A 6,443-nucleotide genomic window follows, 5' to 3' on the forward strand; every position below is an offset into this window, starting at 1 on the left:
GGTGGAGCACTGCAGGGCTCAGGGCTGCAGCGGCAGGAGCCTCCCGACACCTCCTGTCAGCCTCCCCTCACCTGCTCGTGGTCGCTCAGCCCTCTTCCCCGCGCCGGGTCCCCTCGCCGGGTCCCCTCGCCGCACTGCACCTGCCGGGTGCTCATCACCCTCTCCGGCTCCACTGCCCGGCCTGATCACAGAAGAAAAACAATGTGGGCTCACAGGGGTGCGCTGGAGACCCTGGAGAGCCCCGTTCTACTTCCTTGCCGCGCAGGCTCTTGGGAAACTCAGCTTTAAGCGACCCAAACCTTCACGCTTGAATTATTGTATGAGAATTTTACCTTGATTTTAAAAATGGAAACTTTTTTTTAAACAATACTTCATCTATGTGAGATGCACTCTGATCTCTTCCATTCTTTTTCATTACAACAAAACAGAATCACATCGGCATTCACCAAATCAATTCATTTCACAACTTACTAACCTATTTACTGAAACCTATCACGATGTGGTCTAAGTGTGTTTGTTCATTTATTAACACAAGGTCATACTCTGTGGTACTGGACGGCTTTGAACTCACAAAGTAGCCCAGGCAATGTACCCTAATCCTCCTGCCTCAGCCTCCCCAGTGCTGGGATTACAGGAATGTGCAACCACATCCCCATGCGCAGCTGATCTGGTCTGTTCCTTACTATAAATGTGATTAAAGCAGGTGAATATTCATTTACACTCATGAATATTCATATATGAATAACATTCATATAATGTCTGCAGAAATATATATGCCTATTTATATATACATGTGTATTTAAATGTGTACACAGGGGCTGGGGGTCAGCTCAGCGGCATAGCGCCTGCCTGGCAAGCGCGAGGTCGTGAGTTCGATTCCTGGTACCGGAAAAAAAAAATGTGTACACAGATTAACAATAGTAATGCTTATAGGAAAAGAACAGGAGAGGTTTGCTCAGAATCAGGGACTAGAGTGTGAATTTAATTTTCCTGTACATACTTTTGGCTTACTTAATTTTTAAAACCATGGACACGTTATTTTTCACAATGTAGTTATCAATCTCCAGCATGAGAAAAAATACGCATACACACACACACATACACACACATACTAAAACGGAAAAGAAAACGCCCGACAGCAGAGCTGTGTTCAAGTTATCGTTTCCACAGCCTGTGCGGGGATTGCATTTCCCAGCGTTTCTGGGCTCAGTTCCCTATGATAGTGTTGGTCCGATGAGTTTGCCGGGGCGTTGGCTTCCTGCCTCCCCAAGTGCCCAGCCTGCTTTGAGGGAAGCTCTGCCTGCTGGGCTTCCTGAACTGCGGGCTGTAAGAAAAGGAGGTGATGCTGTCACTCGTTAGGTCAGCAAGCGCTTGCAGAGCACCCACCACACGGATGGACCAGATGGGACGCTCGGGACAGTCTCTGCCTCGGCTGCCCTGTGAGGAGAAGGGCCACGGGAAACAAACCGCGATGCCCTGAGCACTGGGCATGGCTACCACTCACAAAGGCCCCTGCTCCACGCAGAGCCTTTCCTTTCACCGGGAAGCACGAAGAAAGACCTTGGAGAGCGCATGTAAAAGGGCCGGGTCTTCAGTTCGTGGCCAGCCTTGAGGCAGGGCAGTAGGGCCAGGGACCCCCAAACCTGGACCTCCATCATGACACCCCTCATCCTGCCCAGGGGCAGCCTCCCGGTGGTAGCTCAGTTCCACCCTAATCAGGAAAAAAACCCTAGCAATTGAGTAAGAGACTTCCTAGGAGGAGCCATGGGGCCCAGGCTGACGGCGGGCTTAGGCTGAGTGCCGCAGAACATGCTTTGCCGTCTCTCCTTTGAATCGGGTCCTGTTCAAAGGACCCGATTCAAAGACGCTACTTTCAGTCCTTCATTTGCACAGGGGACAACCAATCAAAAGACACTGTTCCAGATCCTTCATTTACATCTTGCAGGAATCTGGCCAGGCACGGAAGAGCACACCTGTAATTCCAGCACTCAGGAGGCTGAGGCAGGAGAATTGTCATGAGCCTGGGCTCCATTGTGAGTTCAAGGCCAGCCTGAACTACAGAGTGAGACCCTAACCAAAAAAGGGGAAGGGGGGCAGAATGGAGATATGTTCCGTATATCTACCAGTTCATCACAAGGAGTGTAATTGTTACCCACCACAAACATGTATTAATAAAAATAAAAAATTAAGAGACTCCAAGTGAGTCTTTCCACAGAGCAATTTAAATCTGGCACCAGGCTGAGTGAATCTTTGATAGGACAACTATCCCAATGCCTTATCTACATGAGGGGGAAGCCAACCTGTGAATTTTGGATATAAAAGTCCCTTTTCCCCTTACTCAGGGTGGCTGAGGGCCTTCTCCCTGGCTCCCTCTCACATCTTTTCTACCCTCAGTACAGGCACAATTCTGCTGCCTTTTCTGTGCGTCTTGTGCAGTTCTTTCTTGAGGACACCAAGTACCTGGAAAGGAGCCCTGAGGGATGCTCCACCCAGTAGCAGGCTGGTCCCGGCAGGGATTCCGGGCAGGAGGCAGCACACGTCCAGCACAGCCGGCCGGGCAGCAAGCTGTGTCCAGCTCGGACACCGCCTCTCCGCCTTGCTCGGAAGCCTGTCCTCCCTGGAGGGCCTCAGCCCCGACAAGTGGCAAAGGGCTCCCTGGGCCTGGCACATCTGTGGGAGGCTGTGCAGGGCAAGAGGGTGGAGAGGTGGGTCAGGACCGGGGAGGGAAGGAGCTCTGGGGCCAGGCTAAGGGCTTTGAACTCGGTCTCAAGGACGATGGCTACCAGCGGGCAAAGAGGAGCAGTGTCAAGGCCCCGGTGTCAGTGTGGAGAAAGACCGAAGGAGCAGTTCAGAGGCAGATTGCACACGGTTGACTGCTCACTTCCAGCCTGATGTACCACCGGCCGAGGAGACTGGGCTCCCTGAGAGGAAACCAGGGCCCTGTCCTTCCCAGGAGGTTCCAAGCAGCCCGAGACGCTCTGATAGCCTCCAATGGGGTGCTGGGAGAGCAAGGCAGGGTTATAGCGGGTGGGTCCTGGTGCTCTCAGCCCATGCAGGTCAAAGCCTTAGGAGGAAGTGTCCTCCCTGAGTCAGCCATGGTGCTCCCGCCCTCTTCATAGCGTGTGAGGGCGCTGTCAGGAGAGCACTGGGCCGCTGTCTCCCTCAGCACTTTGTGCACACATCACCTGGGAATCTTGCTGGAATGCAGGTTCTCACTCAGCAGCTCCGGGCTGGCCTCCAAGCTTCTGCTCCCAAGGAGTTGCTATGTCGAGTATCGAGTTTAGACCACATAGTTTATACATCGCAGTGCTGTGACGTAAGGCAGGGCGGTCAGGCTGCAGTCCGCCCCTTGTTTTACTTTTTTATTTTTTCTCCTGAGACAGATTCTCGCTATGTAGTCCAGGCTGGCCTCAAACTTGCAGTGGTCTTCCTGCCTCAGCCTCCTGAGTGCTGGCATTACAGACATTCCTCATTTCACGACTGAGTCACTGTCCCACAACTGGGTCATAAAATGAACTGGTCACTAAATGACGAGTTGTATATACTACATTCATTGCAATATTCAGAGCAAATAGTCAAAGGAAACTTCAACTTGATGACTTTGCTCCTACTTACATAATTCCTACATGCAGTACAGTACTGTAACGTATAACAGTGAAAAACTACAGCACTGTACTGTACACTCAGAAAGTTACTGTAATGTATAGAGTGTACTGTACAAAAAAAAAGACATCGCGGCTCTATAAACAAGATGTACAGAACTGTGAAAAAAAAGAAAAAGACAAGTTGTAAGACTGGATGGCAGGCCATAAGTTTAAACAGTGCTTCTCTGCCATAAGTTTGAACAGTCGATAAATGCGTAGTTGTTAAACAAGGAACATAAGTATAGGAGTGTGCCCCCATGACTGGTTGGATGACTTCTTAAATGAAGAACTTCTGAACATCTGAATAATTCTCTTGGGTAGAAGAAGCCTAAAGCCAAGACCCATGAAAAGTATCCTACAGTGCCCTGCCTCCTGGGGATACAATGTAAGGTCTCAGGTCAAAACTCCAGGGGATAATTCGGTGTCTGATTCCATGGTATGTCTGTGGCCCTCCTCTCTTTCTCTTTTTCTTTCTCTTTTTCTTTCTTTCTTTCTTTTTGTCTTTTTGAGACAAGGTCTCGCTATGCAGTTCAGGCTGGCTTTGAGCTCACTTTGTAGCTCAGGCTGGTCTCAAACTCATAATGATCCTCCTGCCTCAGCCTTCTGAGTGCTAGGATTACAGGTGTGCGCCACCACACCTGGCTTTGGCCCTCCTTTCAATACATAAATCTATATTAGTGGAGATTTAGAGTTTAACCTCAAAATCTTTTAGCTGTCTGTTCAACAGAATTTTCTCTGACAATGGAAATGTCTAAATTAGCCAAGAAAAGTAGCTAGCACTAGCTCTTGAAATGTAGCTAGTGATACAGGAAAATAAAAACTCCCAACCTGAATGATATCTGGGATGAGTTTGTGTTTTCTAAAATCGAAGAATGAATTTTAGGAACAATGGAGGTGAAGAGCAGAATATATTTATGGAGGGAAAGAAAAGAAAGCTTCTGTCCAAGAGAGGGACAGAAGCAGGGCCTCAGTGGGTTACCCAAGACTCTGTCTTTTCTAGGGACTCCTATAGAGCAAAACCACGAGGTGAGGTGGGTCCAAAATAAGGGAGAAATGGACAAAACTATGGTCAGCCAATAAGAATTGTTCAGGTAAAACTGATTAAACCGGGATCAAATGGGGAAGCAAGTCAAGTAGCAAGCAGGCATAAATACAGAACAGGGGCTTTTCGTGTAAGGGGTTGGGTCATTGACTCTTCAGGGTGATCTAGAATATCAATCCCTGATGTCCACCCCTAGGCAGGTATGTGGGTGCATTTGTTTAGTCCTTTGTCTTGAGGGCTGGCCCCAACAAATACGTATATTTCATGTTGGCTCCTTCGAGGGCCTGGCCCTGTCTGACTGCCTATAATATTTCTATCTAACTCAGCTGCCTGTAACACTAGTGTACATGATCTGAATTAATTACATTATTACATTATTATTACGGCAGTACTTTGGATGGGACCCAGGTCCTCCAAAATGAGCTACATCCTCAGCCCTTTTTAAAATTTTAAATTACTAATTTGCTTAGGCTGGGCTTGAACTTGGGCTACTCCTCCCTCAATCTCCCAGAGTGCTGGGAGTTCAGGCAGGCCACCAAGCCTAGCTGAACTATTTAAATTTAATTCAACTTTACATAGCCACGGGTGCCTACCTATGGCCTCTGCAGTAACTACAAAGATCGGTTTCTCTGTAATTTTCACATACTCCCTTGGAGTTCAGTTTCAATATTCCATTAGCATTGCTACAATCAGAGTGCTTGTGACTTTGCCAAGTACTACACTCAGTGAGAAGACAGTTGTAGCAACGCAGCTCCTTTCCCTTTCTCCCTGTCTCCTCCTTTTTCATTCTGGAGAACCCAGAACCTGGGTTTGATTGAATCCAGGATCTCTGCACTAAACTACATCCCTAGCCCTTTCTTATTTTTTGAGACAAGGTCTCACTAAGTCACTAACCTACCCAGGATGGCTTCATGAGATCCTCCTGCCTCAGCCTTCCACAGTACTGGGTTGCACAAACGTTTCTATGCTATTCTAGGCTTACAATTATCATTATTTTTCCTGGTACTAGAGATTGAACCCAGGCCGACCATCCTGAGGTCCATCCACAGCCCTTTGAAAAAATTCTTTTTTTTTTGGTCTTTTTAAGACAGGGTCTGGCTATGCAGTTCAGGCTGGCTTTGAGCTCACTTTGTAGCCCTGTATGGCCCCGAACTCGCAACGATCCTCCTGCCTCAATCTCCCGAGCGCTGGGATTGCAGGCGTGTGCCACCATGCCCGGCTTAAAAATGTTAAAAATTTAAAAAAATTTTTTTGAGACAGGATCTGGCTAAGTCGCTAAATTGCTCAGGCTGGGCTGTAATTTACAATCCTCCTGCCTTAACCTCCAGAGTCGTGGGACTACAGGCCACGCCCAGTAGTTTCTGTTCTAGCTGTTCCAGGTTTACAATTTAAGGAGCAGTTAAGGTCAGTTTTTAACCTTGAGATGAGTCAGGTTAAGACTGCAGAGACATGCCCATGGAGCTGCACCGCAAATAACAGAAAACCACAAAACCATGGACTGCGGGCGGGGGAGGTTGCGCCGCCTCGCCTAGCGGGACAGGCGGCACCCACGGGAGGGGAAGCTGAGCTCCCCTCTCTCAGGCGCGGCCCAGGGGGCCCAAGCCCGGGCGCCCCGCTTCCGTCATGCGCAGAAAGGAACCGAGCAGGCTGGGGCCGAGCCCGGCGCCCCGCACCCCGCGCCGCGCACCGAGTTAGCTCCGGGACCGGCGCGCAGGTCCTTCCCGCGGCGGGACCGCAGACGCGCGACGTCCATCGCG

Source organism: Chinchilla lanigera, unplaced genomic scaffold, assembly GCF_000276665.1.
Source record: "Chinchilla lanigera isolate Chin_1 unplaced genomic scaffold, ChiLan1.0 scaffold00002, whole genome shotgun sequence".
Taxonomy (NCBI): Eukaryota; Metazoa; Chordata; class Mammalia; order Rodentia; family Chinchillidae; genus Chinchilla; species Chinchilla lanigera.